This window comes from Mobula hypostoma, chromosome 13 (genome assembly GCF_963921235.1).
Source record: "Mobula hypostoma chromosome 13, sMobHyp1.1, whole genome shotgun sequence".
Classification (NCBI taxonomy): domain Eukaryota; kingdom Metazoa; phylum Chordata; class Chondrichthyes; order Myliobatiformes; family Myliobatidae; genus Mobula; species Mobula hypostoma.
The window spans coordinates 39,564,300-39,580,885 of record NC_086109.1 but is presented as its reverse complement, the minus strand read 5'-3'; the positions used below and the strand labels follow the sequence as shown (position 1 = coordinate 39,580,885).

At 41.4% G+C, this 16,586-nt stretch overlaps 1 protein-coding gene across 3 annotated transcripts in view; it reads right to left on the bottom strand.

Moving 5' to 3' along the window:
* The window catches only part of LOC134355549 (neuron navigator 1-like), a 664,756-nt gene that overhangs the window by 632,504 nt on the left and 15,666 nt on the right, over nt 1-16,586 (bottom strand). For all 3 annotated transcript variants that reach the window (XM_063065565.1, XM_063065568.1, XM_063065567.1), the window contains exon 2: nt 8,056-8,156. The gene's annotated coding sequence lies outside the window, so the exon portion shown is untranslated. The remainder of the gene's footprint in view (nt 1-8,055; nt 8,157-16,586) is intronic.

Genomic DNA, 16,586 nt, shown 5'->3' with positions numbered 1-16,586 from the left:
CTTTTTTTTTGTCTTACACTATTACTGCTGCCATAAAAACAATAAAAAATGTCGTTGTGATAATAAACCTGAATCTGATTCTCACATTTAAGACTGCAGTGCAAGTCATTGATAAGCCTCTGGTCTCATTGCAACTATTGGAAATTCACAATTCAAGACTGTTTATTGTCATTCTTCTGCATGTGAGTGTAAAGGAGAATGGAATGATTTTTACTCCCAATCCAAGGCAGCAATAAAAAAAAACAGAATAACCATAAAACACAATAAATATAAATATAAAAGCAATCCTCTAAAACACATAGGTCTTGTCTGACAGAGCTGATTGACTATTTAGAAATTTGGCTGATGTAGTGGACAAGGATGTCTACAGATATAACTAATATTGACTAATATAACAAATAGCACCTGAGAGTTGCTAACTATGATATTATTAACACTGCAATCAGCCTAGATAGAAGCATTAAACTGAAGATAATAATTGATGGCAAATAGATTTCAAAGTAAGCAAATATGTAAACCTGCTGCGTTCACCAGCAACTTTGATGTGTGTCAAATATGTAAACCAAATATTTTTAATCTGAGAAGGCAGAACACAATACATCCTAAATGATAAAAAAATTAGGCGGTTCACAGAGTCAGAGATCTATGAACATTAAAGTGACTGCAGATTCAGAAATTAATGATATAAAACACCGAATTTTGTATGTGAGGGACTACAAAACAGGATGGCTCAAGTTATATTACTAGTCTATAAAAATCTATCGTTCTAAACACAAAATACTCTGCAGATGCTGGGGTCAAAGCAACATGCACAAGACGCTGGAGGAACTCAGCAGGTCAGGCAGCATCCGTGGAATCGAACAGTCAACGTTTCGGGCTGAGACCCTTCGTCAGGACTGAAGTGGGGGGCAGGGGTTCTGAAAGCAGTTTTGGACACTCAGGAAGAATTTACTAGCCTTGTGAAGAATAAAAATTAAGATTACCAGATAACAGCTGCACCAAAAGGGTTAAATTATGCCAAGAAAAGATATAGGTCTGCAGTCATTATCATTTTTTGATGTTAAGAGAGTAATGCTCAAAGTTTCAGGAAGCTAAGGAAAATAAAACTGGTAAAAAAAATTATTTTTATTCACATGATTGAATAAAAATCATTTTTATTCAATGAAAGCCAAAGATTACAGGTTGGAACATCAGAGCCTGACTGTTTCAATACAATTGAGACGTACATCCATGCACCAAGTTCTAGAAATAGAAACTGAAGCAAGATCAACTGACACTTTTATATCTGAGATTTATATGCTTTGATCATCAAAGAGAAATGAATCAAAAGGTAGTAAAAAAAATACTCCCGTGCCAAAGCTGCATTGCAAATTCACAGAATCTTTTCTGTTATTCACCTCAAACAAAAACAGCAGAAGCAGTGCAGAGTAAAAGCCTCTATCAGTTTCTTGCTATAATTATTGAAATAAGACCTATTAAAACATTCAAGACTGGTTAATCATCTACTATTTGTTTAATCCTAGAATCAAACAATGTTCCTAATATACCCAAATCCTCATCTTAATATATAGATATCAGGTGAACTGCCTCACAGAACTTAATCCTTAGTACGGGCCACCACAAATACAGCAACTTTATCTGCATAGAACATCCATCAGCCACACACACAAAATGCTGGAGGAACTCAGCAGGTCAGGCAGCATCAATGGAAATAAATAAACAGTCGACGTTTTGGGCCTAGACCCTTATTCAGGACTGGAAGATGCCAGAATAAAAAGGTGGGGGAAGGGGAATGTTAGTTAGAAGGTGACAGATGAGGCCAGATGGGTGGGAAAGATAAAGGAGTGGAGAGGAAGAAATCCAATAGGAGAGGATTGTGGACCAGAGAAGAAGGGGTAGGAGGAGGGATCCAGGGAGAGGTGATAGGCAGGTCAGAAGAGTTGAGGGGCTAGAGTGGGGAACAGAAGAAGAGGGGAGGGGGAGAAAATTATCTTTTACTGAAATTTGAATGGTAAACAAGAAACTGGAGAGAGCTATAAAATTATTCCAGATTTCAATACTTCAGTCAAAAATTAAAATGTTGTTCCTGCTTCATGAGAGACTGCAAATGAATACAGTTCCTTTTGGGACCTATTATCATAAATAATGACAATAATTATGCAACGTTTAAAGTGGCAGAACACTATTGGGACATTGTTCATGTGCTAGAATGCCAGCTTTTGAATCCCAAGATACAATCAGAAACAGCACTTAAGCTATTAAATCTGGGGCGTGTCCGAATTCAAAAGTTTTAAATGACCAAGTGGATCCTTAAAATGAATGATGGTTTCTTTGAAAGGTTTACACCACATAATTTAATAACTTAGTTTTTGGCAATTTATACCTGAAATTCCTGCTTGGATAAGTAACAGAATGTTCAGTAATTATCATTTTGCTCCAGCGATGTTGCACAAATTGTGCAGGTAAAAGAATGTTGGATGAAATTAAAATGAAATAGGCTCTTTTGCTTTGTCAAATGTTTCCTTCAGTTCGTTAGTTAAGCCTGTCACCCCAACTGGGGCAAAGGCAACCCCTACCACCAACAGCAGCTTGCCAGAGTCCTCTGTCCTGGGCTAATCTTTCAAGTTGTCAGAATCAGAATTAGGATTAATATCACTGGCGTGTGTTTCGTGAGATTGATTGTTTTGTAGTGGCAGTACATTGCATTTCATAATAATAAAAAACTATAAATTACAATGAGAAATATATTTTGAAAAATTAAATTAAGTAGTGGAAAAAGAGAGCAAAAAATATTGAAGTCATGTACACGGTTTTGTCTATTCAGAATTCTGATGGCAAAAGGGAAGAAAGAAGCTGTTCCTAAAGCGCAGTGAGCATCTTCAGGCTCCTGTGCCTCCGTGATGGTAGAGAAGAGAAGAGGGCATGTCCTGCATGATGGTGATCTTCAATGATGGATGCCGTCTTTTGAAGATGTCCTCGATGCTGGGGATGCTAGTGTTCTTGATGGCGCTGACGGAGTTCACTGCTTTCAGCAGCTTTTGTCTATTCTGTTTAGTAGCCCCTCTCCATACCAGCTGGTGATGCAACCAGTTAGAATGCTCTGCATGGTACATCTGTAGAAATTTGCATGAGCCTTTGGTCATACCAAGTCTCCTCAGACCACAGGTGCAGCCTATTTTCTTGGTGTCAGTGTCAAGGTTGTATTGTCAGGGGTTCATTGGCTGGCCACTCTTCTGCATTCCCTGCATTCCACATTACTGCTTGCCTAGTGATGTTGGACAGCTTGTGTCCGATCCTATCCCATCTTTTACTTAATTCTTCTTCCACTACCAGATGGTATGTCCTTTACCATAGATCAGTGTTGCTGATAACCTCTGGCCAGTGAATCTGAAGGACTTTTCTCAGGCAGCTATTCATAAAGGTCAGCACTTTCCTGATGAAAGCTTTTGTTGTCCTCCAAGTCTGCCCCATAGAGAACAGCAGCCTGGAGTTGAACAGCCTGATCTCAGTCCACTGTGACAGATCCTTGACCAGATGTTTCTGAGCTGGATGAAGACAGCACAAGCTGAGCTGACCCTTGCCTTGACATCAGCATCAGTGCCGCCCTGTCTGTCAATGGTAGGTGAAGACTCCTACCTCCTCAAGTTTACTTCCCTTGAGAGTGACTGAGTTGACGCAGGTTGAGTTGATCTTGAGGACTTCAATTTCATCTTTGTGGATATTAAAACCCATTCGCAGTGATGTGGTTGTCAGGTCTATTGCTTTTTTCTGCATTGTCTTGTGGGTATGGGGCAGGAGAGATATATCATAGAACACAGAAATCTACAGCACATTACAGGCCCTTTGGCCCTCCAATGATCACGGAAGAAGAAGGGAACATGCCCACGATACTAACGCAAGTCGACATTAATGAACCCTGGGCACCCTCCCAAGACTATGGTCAACACACTCCTAGAAGACAACGGCACAGCTAATGTAGATGAACTGAACACACTGATGAGGGAGAAGGAGAAGCGGAGAGTCCGTCATAGTGCCCGACGCCGGTGCCCTAGGCCTGAGTCGACAGAGTAGTAGTAGGCCCACAATGTTGTGCTGACCATGTAAGCTACTCTAGAAACTGCATAGCCCTCTACTTTTCTAAGCTCCATGTACCTATCTAAGAGGTTCTTAAAAGACCCTCTTGTATCCACTTCCACCACTGCTGCCGGTAGTGCATTCCACGCACCCACCACTCTGTGTGTGAAAAACTTACCCCTGACATCTCCTCGGTACCTGTTTCTAAGCACCTTAAATCTATGCCCACTCATGTTAGCCACTTCAGCCCTGGGAAAAAGCTTCTGGCTATCCACACGATCAATGCCCCACATCATCTTATATACCCCTATCAAGTCGCCTCTCATCCTTCGTTGTTCCAAGGAGAAAAGGCCAAGTTCACTCACCCTATTCTCATAAGGCATGCTCCCCAATCCAGGCAACATCCTTGTAAATCTCCTGTGCACCCTTTCTATAGTTTCCACATCCTTCCTGTAGTGAGGTGACCAGAACTGAGTTGATAATTGTACATTGGTCAGTTTCTATATCATCAGCGAAGTCCACATTGTCCCAACTGTTTCCGTAGGGTCCATTGGATTCCATTCCATTTCTATGCTGTAGATGTCTTCATGATCCAGCCGATGACCAGAAAGAACAGGAAAGGGACATCAGGCACCCTTATCTGACCCCTTCCTTCACCTAAAAGCCACTGGTGAGCTGTCTGCTATGGTTGACTCTTCAGCATATTCCCTTGTACAAATTCTTCATCAGTCTGACCATTGTGCCTGCTACTCCAAGGTACACAGGATTCTCCACAGAGTCTTTGTCTACCTTGTCAAAGGCTTTTTCAATAATTGATGAGTGAAGAATTTGCTGAAGGATCTTCCATCATTCTCCTGCCTTGTCAATGATGAAATGTTTTGAGGTGTCAGAAGGCAAGATAGTCACCACAAGACATCCAGCTGATAGTGCTTTCTGGCTGATCCAGCCAAATTTCCAGTCAATAGTGATTCAAGGTTGTGGATGGCAGTGGAATTAGCAATGGAAATGCAGTTAAATATCAACAGAGTTGATGGTTAGTATCGCCCCACTTATTGAAGGAAAATATTGCTTTCCACTCACCAGCTCAGCCCTGAATGTTATTTTCCTATATGCAACCATGGGCTACATTTTCAGAACTGCAAATAGAAACTGAAGAATGTACACTTATCAATTAAAGTATGTCCTTGCAATAGGTAGAACTCTATCCCCCAGTTTTCAGTATTAGCATCATATTCTCTTGGTACAGCTTGTTTGCTCCAAAGCAAAGTTCCATTTTTCTTTGATCTTGTCTAAGGAAACTACCAATGTACTATTTTTTCACAGTTTCTCCATTTAGCCAAAAGAGGACTGCTTTGAGTGAAAATCAAAAGGAGCTGCAGATGCTGAATACCTACAATAGAAAACACCATATATACTTCATTCCAGAATGAAAACCCTCATCCTCAGAGCAGATGCAGCGGAGATGGAGGAATTGAGAGAAGGGGACGGCGTTCTTACAAGTAGCAGGATGGGATGAGGTATAGTCCAGGTAGCTGTGAGGGTCTGTTGGTTTACAATAGACATCTGGAGATAGAGACAGAGAGAGATCGAGAAAGGCAAGAGGTGTGTTGGAAATGGATCAGGTGAATTTGAGGGCAGGATGGAAGTTGGATCCAGGAAAGGGAAGGGAAGTGTCATTGGAGATGTCCTCCTTTTTCAATGAAAAGGGCTTCCCTTCCTCCACCATCAATGCTGCCCTCAACCGCATCTCTTCTATTTCACGCACGTCTGCTCTTACCCCATCTTCCCACCATGCTACCAGAGATAGGGTTCCTCTTGTCCTCACTTACCACCCCACCAGCCTCTGCATCCAGCACATAATTCTCCAAAACTTCCACCACCTCCAACTGGATCCGACCACCAAGCACATCTTTCCCTCCCCCCCACTTTCTGCTTTTCCACAGGGATCACTCCCCATGTGACTTCTTTGTCCATTCGTCCCCCCCGCCCCCAGTGTGGTCTCTTGTATATCGGTGAGATCCGAAGTAGATTGGGAGACCACTTCACTGAGCATCTACACTCCGCCTGCCAGAACAAGCGGATCTCCCACTGGCCACCCATTCCATTTCTCATTCCCTTTCCAATATGTCCATCCATGGCCTCCTCCTCTGTTGGGATAAGGCTACACTTAGGTTGGAGGAAAACCACCTTATATTCCGTTTCGGTGGCCTCCAACCTGATTGCATGAACATCGATTTCTCCACTTCCAGTAATGCCTCCTCCTCATCATCATTTCCTATCCCCTTGGCCCTCTCACATGTTATCTCCTTGCCCACCCATCGTCTCCCTCTGGTGCTCCTCCCCCCGCCCCTTATTTTCTTCTTCCATGGCCTTCTGTCTCTTTCACCAATCAACTTCCTAGCTCTTTGCTTCATCCCTCCCCCCTCCAAGTTTCACGTATGGCCTGGTGTTTCTCACTCCCCTCCCCCCCCAACCTTTCAAATCTACTCCTCAGCTTTTTTTTCTCCAGTCCTGCCGAAGGGTTTCAACTCGAAACGTCGACTTTTTTCCATAGATGCTGCCTGGCCTGCTGAGTTCCTCCAGCATTTTGTGTGTGTTGCTCAGATTTCCAGCATCTGCAGATTCTTTCTTGTTCGTATTTTTCTCCAATCTATTGTTGGGCAATAGCAGATAAACCAGATGTTGCCAGTATGGGAGGATTACACTGTTGCTGGTCCTTGGTACTCATTAACTTTGGGCTGTCTCAAAATAAATCAGGGCGAATGAAGAACCCCCATACACTGTTAATCTGATAGAAAAAAAATTCACTAAACTTAACTTGCATTATTCTTAATGCAAAATTTGTACATCCAATAAGTGTATGGAAGCAAATTAAGTACATGTGGCAAATGTTTTATTTGTGAATTATGTAGACCAAAGAAAAGTTACTTCCATGTGTTGGCTGATGGTGCATTACAATAAAAATGGAAATCCTTACAGTGAATACTCCATAAGATTGCACTGACAGAAGGCTTGAATTGTTGATGTTACAGTGAAATTAATCTAAATTTTGGAAGCACATTTGTCCTACAAAAGTACTATGTAGGTTCAAAATAACTATCTTTCTCAGAGCATTAATAAACAATCATTTCAGATATAATCAATGAACTTTCTTAAATAATTAACACAAAATGTTGGTCACCTGAAATCAAATTGATTCACCTACAGTTAGATGTTTTAACTTGAATCAAACTGTATGCTTGGAAGAACCGAAGGACATCTTCGTCAATGAAACCTGTGAATCAAAATTCTTTCGCAATGGGAGCTCACAAGACTGCTGGTCTTGGAAAATTTAAAACTGGAATATCCACCTCCTCAAGTCATTAAATAGAACTGAACACACACCATACAGAATAGTCCCCAAATGTTGTAAGATGTTTCCCTGAGGGGATCTTGTACTGTTGTATTTCAAATTCAGATCAAATTTGGCTCCAGAGTTATATACTACTTTGGTTGTGCATTTCGAAAACCACTTGGCAACAATTCCCCATAGAACCAACTTCTTTGATAAAGATGCAGTTATCCTTCTTAAACTCAAGTGCTTGAGCCCTTCATTATCCTTACAATTCTGTAAAGTGGCAGATTTTTCTTTATTAGATGCATTTCGAAATAAAAGTTTCGATTAAAAGACCCCTTTATTAAAAAAAACCTGCACAATCATGGAGACAAATTGTCTGCCAAAAATGAAAAACCAATAATTTTAAATATAGCATCTCTAAGTCTACATTTTTAGATACTTACATCTTTAGATAGTAAAGCTACTTACTATCTTTATTGTGATAGGAAAGAAAAACAAAGTTGCATTTCTGGTTTTACAAATAGTACACATTAAAAGGTCAAAACAAAATGAGCATTTAAGAGTCAATTAAATAAATTCGACTTACAGAGTTCATTTATACTCTATTTGCAATTGTTGGAATTAGTTACACAAAGGTTACTTACTCTTGGAAAGCTGATGACTACCAAGTTCCATTTCAATTTATCCTCCAATTTCATCCATGAAAATTTGCTGCATATTTTCGCTGAAGATAGCCCTCATAAGACTGGAAAAAAAAGTCAAGTTCAAAGATGATCAGTCTCATGTTTTTAATCTCTACTAAATATTTATCCCAATTCATTTGCATTTTGGCACCAGTCAGCTTTTACACTTTCACTATGAAGACTGCTGTGCAGCTGCAGTTTACAATAGAGGTCTTATGGCATTTCAAGAATACTAATCTCCTTAGTGACTGTGTCTCACTGCACATCAGTGGTGTGCATTTAGGAAGATCTCATTAATTACTGCAGCAGTTGCAAAGGAAACACCCTCATCGAATTAAGCAACAAAGCTCCTTTCACAAATCGTCTGGAACCACCAAGTTAAACTCTGGCCCGGCAACCATAGTCTGCTTAAATGGAGCAAAAACAGAAGTTTCTCTATCAATATTCTGGATTCACCATTGATAACCTAATTGAGGAAACAATTTTACTGCCACAGAGCTCAAAGCAGATTTGTGCTTTTTCAATGTTTTCTGTCAATAAAATTCTCTATAAAATATCTGGGTTTTAGTCTCACTAAAAAAAATTAATTATGAGGTTTTGTAAATCAAGGCTGACTTATGCTATGAATCATTGTAATAAAAAAAATCTTATAAAACTACATATCAGCACCCAAATGGAGTAAACTGAACAAAAAAAAAATCCTCTGAAGACTGCTATCTGGAAACACATACCTTTTACAAGATGTACTTCTAGTCACACTTGGAATTAACTATGATTTAATGAGAACCTACTTCCAAAAGATATATTTTAACTCCAAAGCTGCTCATTGTGACTGGTTCAACTGCATATGCAGCTGGCGCCTAGATACAATGAGGCTGCAGGAAAGCAAAAGAGGCTCGTGCGAGGGCCTCCTGACAACAGCAACGTCAAAAAGAAGAAAAAGATTCAGTAATAAATTAATAAGAAATTACTGACCTGACAAAGACACAAAACTTGGCAGCTATTCAAAAATTTCCGCTGGATTAGCTCTCATTTTGTATCAATGCTAATATTTCTAATTTGGGGAAAATGGGTTGAGTGGGGTGAAGGGGGCAATGGGAAGAAAAAATATGGAATAATAAAAATGACCTATAAACTAGAAGAAATACAAAACCAGGCCTTAGCACAAGTATTTTATTTTAGAGCTAAAACAACTGCACAAGACATGTAAAGTATACACAGTTTTTAAATTTCCTTGAGAGATAATTTCATATCAAGGATGATAAATGATTACAAATGAATGAAATTATTCATAATATCTATTCCAAACAAACCTGAACTGCTGCAATTTAATACTTCTGTAAAGATAAACTCTAAGCAGCGAAACAAAAATTAAACGATAAAAAGAAAGCAGCAAATCAATGAAATACATAATTTCCAATTTTGAAAAATCAATGCATGAACTTCAATCTACTGCTGAAAACTTGAAACAATAATTACATTTTACTATAGTTAACATTTTTACTTTAGAGTAAACTACCTACACTTAGGATTTTGTTAAGCAAAGTACAAAGTGAAAAATTGCAGAGATAGCGATTGTACATCTCTAGATAACATGTTTGATTTTCCCTCAGATAAATAGTAATAAATCATTATTTAAACTATTGGTAAATTATCTGTGTGATTTTCCACACTGTACTCTTCACACCCCTCATGAAAGTTCCCCCTCATGTAAAAATCTCCAACATTTTTACACCCATGATATCAGCTCAACATAATCAGTTGATTGACAACAGATACAAATACGACTCAGGGGATCTCCCATTCACTACAGTTCCCACGCCCCACACTTCCCGTTTCTACCTCCTATCCAAGATCCACAAACCTGCCTGTCCAGGTAGACCCATTGTCTCAGCTTGCTCTTGCCCCACCAAACTCATTTCTGCATACCTCAACACTGTTTTATCCCCCCTTGTTCAATCCCTTCCAACCTATGTTCGTGACACTTCTCACGCTCTGAAACTTTTCAATGATTTTAAGCTCCCTGGCCCCCACCGCTTTATTTTCACCATGGACGTCCAGTCCCTATACACTTCCATCCCCCATCAGGAAGGTCTCAAAGCTCTCCGCTTCTTTTTCGATTCCAGACCTAACCAGTTCCCCTCTACCACCTCTCTGCTCCATCTAGCAGAATTAGTCCTTACTCCTAATAATTTCTCCTTTGACTCCTCCCACTTCCTCCAAACTAAAGGTGTAGCCATGCGCACCCGTATGGATCCCAGCTACGCCTGCCTTTTTGTTGGCTTTGTGGAACAATCTATGTTCCAAACCTATTCTGGTATCTGTCCCCCACTTTTCCTTCGCTACATCAACAACTGCATTTGCGCTGCTTCCTGCACGCATGCTGAGCTCGTCGACTTTATTAACTTTGTCTCCAACTTTCACCCTGCCCTTAAGTTTACTGGTCCATTTCCGACACCTCCCTCCCCTTTCTAGATCTTTCTGTCTCTGTCTCTGGAGGCAGCTTATCTACTGATGTCTACTATAAGCCTATGGACTCTCACAGCTATGTGGACTATTCCTCTTCTCACCCTGTCTCTTGCAAAAACACCATCCCCTTCTCGCAATTCCTCCGTCTCCGCCGCATCTGCTCTCAGGATGAAGCTTTTCATTCCAGGACGAAGGAGATGTCCTCCTTTTTTAAAGAAAGGGGCTTCCCTTCCTCCACCATCAACTCTGCTTTCAAACGCATCTCCCCCATTTCACGCACATCTGCTCTCACTCCATCCTCCCACCACCCCACTAGGAATAGGGTTCCCCTTGTCCTCACCTACCACCCCACCAGCCTCCGGGTCCAACATATAATTCTCCGTAACTTACGCCAACTCCAACGGGATCCCACCACTAAGCACATCTTTCCCTTTCCCCCCTCCCCCGCTTTCTGAAGGGATAGCTCCCTACGTGACTCCCTTGTCCATTCATCCCCCTCCATCCCTCCCCACCAATCTCCCTCCTGGCACTTATCCTTGTAAGCAGAACAAGTGCTATACATGCCCTTACACATCCTCCCTCACTACCACTTAGGGCTCCAGACAGTCCTTCCAGGTATGGCGACACTTCACCTGTGAGTTGGCTGGGGTGATATACTGCGTCCGGTGCTCCTGATGTGGTCTTCTATATATTGGCGAGACCCAACGCAGACTGGGAGATCGTTTCGCTGAACACCTATGCTCTGTCCACCAGAGAAAGCAGGATCTCCCAGTGGCCACACATTTTAATTCCACGTCCCATTCCCATTCTGATATGTCTATCCACGGCCTCCTCTACTGTAAAGATGAAGCCACACTCAGGTTGGAGGAAGAACACCTTATATTCCGTCTGGGTAGCCTCCAACCTGATGGCATGAACATTGACTTCTCAAACTTCCGCTAATGCCCTACCTCCCCCTCATACCCCATCCATTATTTATTTATTTATATACAGTACACACATTCTTTTTCTCTCTCTCCTTTTTCTCTCTCCTTTTTCTCCCTCTGTCCCTCTCATTATACCCCTTGCCCATCCTCTGGGCTTCTCGCCCTCCCCCTTTTCTTTCTCCCTGGGCCTCCTGTCCCATGATCCTCTCATATCCATTTTGCCAATCAACTGCCCAGCTCTTGGCTCCATCCCTCCCCCTCCTGTCTTCTCCTATCATTTCGGATCTCCCCCTCCCACTCCCACTTTCAAATCTCTTACTAGCTCTTCTTTCAGTTAGTCCTGACGAACGGTGTCGGCCCGAAACGTCAACTGTACCTCTTCCTAGAGATGCTGCCATTCATGCCTGCTGCGTTCACCAGCAATTTTTATGTGTGTTGCTTGAAATTCCAGCATCTGCAGATTTCCTCATGTTTGCAAATAAGACTGTTTCTGCTCTCAACAACAGAGACTCAATTAGTTTGGCTGGATTCTCACTGACCAGAGACGTTAACCATCCCAAGTGAGTTGTCATTTAAATAGAAGTACCAAGAAATGAGTACTTCTACTCCCTGAGTATAGGTAGAGACTGAAGACTGCAGCACCAGCAGTGAGGACCAAGAAGGTTTGGACAAGGGGAGCACAGGAGTGCCTACAGGACGGCTTTGAATCTGTGGACTGGACTGTATTCAGTGATTCATCTTCGAACCTGGATGAGTATGCTGCAGTTGTTAATGAATTCATTAAAACCTGAGTGGATGAGTGTGTGCCTACAAAGACTTACTGTACATTCCTAAACCAAAAGCCATGGATGAACCAGGAGGTACGTCATCTGCTGAAGGCTAGATTTGTGGCATTCAAGTCTGGCAACCCAGGTTTGTATCAGAAAAACAGGTATGATTTGTGGAGGGCTACTTCAAGGGCAAAGAGACAATTTCGAACAAGGTTGGAGGCAAAATCGGATGAATGGCAACTCTGGCAGGGTCTGCAAGACATTACTTCCTACAAAGCGAAACCCAATAGCATGAATGGCAACGATGTTTCACTACCAGTTAAACTCAACGCCTTCTATGCATGCTTTGAAAGGGAGAAAGCAACTACAGCTGTGAAGATCCCTGCTGCACCTGACGACCCTGTGATCTCCATCTCAGAGGCCAATGCAAGGCGGAAGGTCCTGATGGAGTACCTGGTAAGGCTCTGAAAACCTGTGCCAACCAACTAGCGGGAGTATTCAAGGACATTTTCAACCTCTCACTGCTACGGGTGGAAGTTCCCACTTGCTTCAAAAAGGCAACAATTATACCACTGCCTAAGAAGAATAATGTGGGCTGCCTTAATGACTAACGCCTGGTAGCACTCACATCAAGAGTGATGAAATGCTTTGAGAGGTTGGTCATGACTAGACTGAACACCTGCCTCAGCAATGACCTGGACCCATTGCAATTTGCCTATCGCAACAACAGGTCAACAGCAGACACAATTTCAATGGCTCTCCAAACGGCTTTAGACCACCTAGACAATACAAACACCTACGTCAGGATGTTGTTCATTGACTATAACTCAGCATTTAATACCATCATTTCCACAATCCTGATTGAGAAGTTGCAAAACCTGGGCCTCTGTACCTCCCTCTGCAATTGGATCCTCGACTTCCCAACCGGAAGACCACAATCTGTGCAGATTGGTGATAACATATCCTCCTCATTGATGATCAACACTGGCGCACCTCAGGGGTGTGTGCTTAGCCCACTGCTCTACTCAATTTAGACACATGACTGTGTGGCTAGGTATAGCTCAAACACCATCTATAAATTTGCTGACAATACAACCATTGTTGGTAGAATCTCAGGCGGTGACGAGAGGGCGTACAGGAGTGAGATATGCCAACTAGTGGAGTGGTGCCACAACAACAACCTGGCACTCAACATCAGTAAGATGAAAGAGCTGATTGTGGACTTCAGAAAGGTTAAGACGAAGGAACACATACCAATCCTCATAGAGGGATCAGAAGTGGAGAGAGTGAGCAGCTTCAAGTTCCTGGGTGTCAAGTTCTCTGAGGTTCTAACCTGGTTCCAACATATTGATGTAGTTATAAAGAAGGCAAGGCAGTGGCTATACATCATTAGGAGTTTGAAGAGATCTGGCATGTCAACAAATACACTCAAACACTGTGGAGAGCATTCTGACAGGCTGCATTACCGTTTGGTATGGAGGGGCTATTGCACAGAACCAAAAAAAGCTCTAGAAGTTTGTAGATCCAATCAGCTCTATCTTGGGAACTAGCCTACAAAATACCCAGGACATCTGCAGGGAGTGGTGTCTCAGAAAGGCAGTGTCCATTATTAAGGACCTCCAGCACCATGGGCATGCCCTTTTCTCACTGTTACCATCAGGTAGGAGGTACAGAAGCCTGAAGGCACACACACACACTCAACCATTCAGGAACAGCTTCTTCCCCTCTGCCATCTGATTCCTAAATGGACATTGAATCTTTGGACACTACCTCACTTCTTTTAATATACAGTATTTCTGTTTTTGTACTTTTTTTAAAAATCTATTCAATATATGTAATTGATTTACTTGCTTATTTAATTTAATTTATTTTTTTCTCTGTCTGCTAGATTATGTATTGCATTGAACTGCTGCTGCTAAGTTAACAAATTTCATGTCACATGCTGGTGATAATAAACCTGATTCTGATTTTGAAACACTACTGTGTTGATACACTTAGACTGTCCACAACTGACATAATTGGAATTTAAAAAGCCATGGAAACATTTCAATGATTTAAATACCAAATTAAGTTTTTTATGGTGAAACTACTTTTTCTCATCATTAGACAATTTTTCATCAAAAAGTCTTACCAATTTAAAATAAGTGATAATCCTCTATTGATCTGCTACACAAGGACTCTTCTTTCACAAGTACCTGAATTCTATGACAACAATAAAAGTTGTTCTGCTAAGCATAACTACCTGAAAAAGCAAAAGCCCTTTATTTTGGAAAATCTGCTTCAGCTCTGAGCTCACCTTATACTTCTCATTGTTGTTAAAAATAATAGCAGAAATAACAGCATTATCACCCAAAGCAATACACACAAAGTGCTGGAGGAACTCAGCAGGTCAGGTAGCATCCATGGAAATAATAAACAGTCGACGTTTCGGGCCAAGACACTTCTTCAGGACTGGAAGGAAAGGAGGAGCTCCAGAGCCTGAGAGGTGTTGTGGATATGGGTGGGAAGGGACTGAACTATGGGGGATGGATGATCACCCATTCACTGAATGATGCAGGTTGTTTATTCCCTTTCCTCCAACACTAACACTGACAGTGAAGGGAATTCTCTAAGTTATCTGGATGCAAAAGAGGATCTGCAAATAGCCCAAAGGCAATTAGGCAGGAATAGATAATAAAATTAATTAACTTTATATTCAATTAATGCTGATGTCAGCACAACTCCCAAAAACAAACTGAAATGCCATCAGTAAGCTACGAGGAACTGACAAACCTTCATGTGTGATGCCTATACAAGAACTACCAGCAGCAGATTGTGCTTTTAATAGTTCTGTACAAAAGTGGATAAACAAGAGCTAACAGAGATTTTCTGCAGTTGCCAAATATTTCTGCTAGGCTTAATACGTTGATGACTGACGGTGGGGTTATCGATAACCTTATTATGATGAACAAAGAGACAAAAACAAAGATGTCTTATCACTTAAGTGACTCCCGAAAAGATTGGACTGGAAGCTGTGATCTAGTCCTAGTCAGCTGATGCATGGACCTCAGTTTTCCTTGAATGAAAATGCAGGTTTTTAGGTGCAGAAATAGCACACTTCTCAACACCCTCCCCCAAGACATATTCTGACACGGAGGAAGATTATGTTCTAACTGTAACCTCAACACAATATTCCTATCTATGCCAGCAACACTTCACCTTCCTCTGTGAATATCGAAGTTATCAAAGTGCTGAAGTAGTTAACACCGAGTAAAAACACTGGAGGATACGAAGTGGTCAACAGAAGAGCAATATAATACATCTGGGAAAAAAAACAAACAAGGGAATACATAACAAATGATAGGAAATTAAGAAGCATACAGGAATAAGGAGACCTTGGAGCATGTAGTCACAGATCCCTGAAGACTTAGGCAGTAAATAATTGTGTCCTGGACCAAGCCACGGATAACAAGGGTAGAAGGATCATGCAACTACGTTGAGCACGACTAAGTATCAAGCATTGAGTGCATTTCTGGTCAAAATACTACAGGGCACCACAAGATATCACTGGTGACACTACTCAGCAGTGCAGACAAGATTTATCACAACTAATAATGCTGGAAACACTCAGTAGATCAGGTAGAATCTGCGAAAGGTGAAAAGTTTAGCATTTCACATCCAAGATCCTTCAGCAGAACTGCTTTTGTCTGTTAAATGTCTTAGATCTGAGACTCTAACTCTGTTATTCATTACACTGATGACATTTCAGCAGCTGAGGATTTCCAGCATTTTCTGTTTGTATCTCAAATTTTCAGAATCTGCAAGTTTTTTTTTCCAATTTTCAAGATTTACAAGAATGTTGCTTTACAAACCACCATTCTACTGAGATATGTGACATGCTGTGCTGGTCTTCTCAGCATGAAATGATCATTAATCAAGTTAACCCAGAGAAAACAAGCTGCCAGAGAAGACAATGAAGGCAGATGCAATTAGAATGGAGAGTTGCATGGATAGAAAAGGCATGGAGGAATACAGAGATGAGGAGGAATTTCTTTGGCCAGAGGGTGGTGAATTTGTGGAATTCATTGCTACAGGTAGCTGCAGAGGCCAAGGCATTGGGTATATTTGTAGCGGAAGTTGCTAGGTTCTTGATTACTCGGGGTGTCAAAGGTTATAAAGAGAAGGCAGGAGAATGGGGTGGTGGGGGGCAATAAATCAGCCAGCCATGATAGAATGGTGAAATTGACTCAGTGAGCCAAATGGCCTAGTTCTGCTTTCATGTCTTACATTATTATGGTCCAACATGGACAAATGAAAATAGTATAGATAGGACACGGGCGTGTGTACC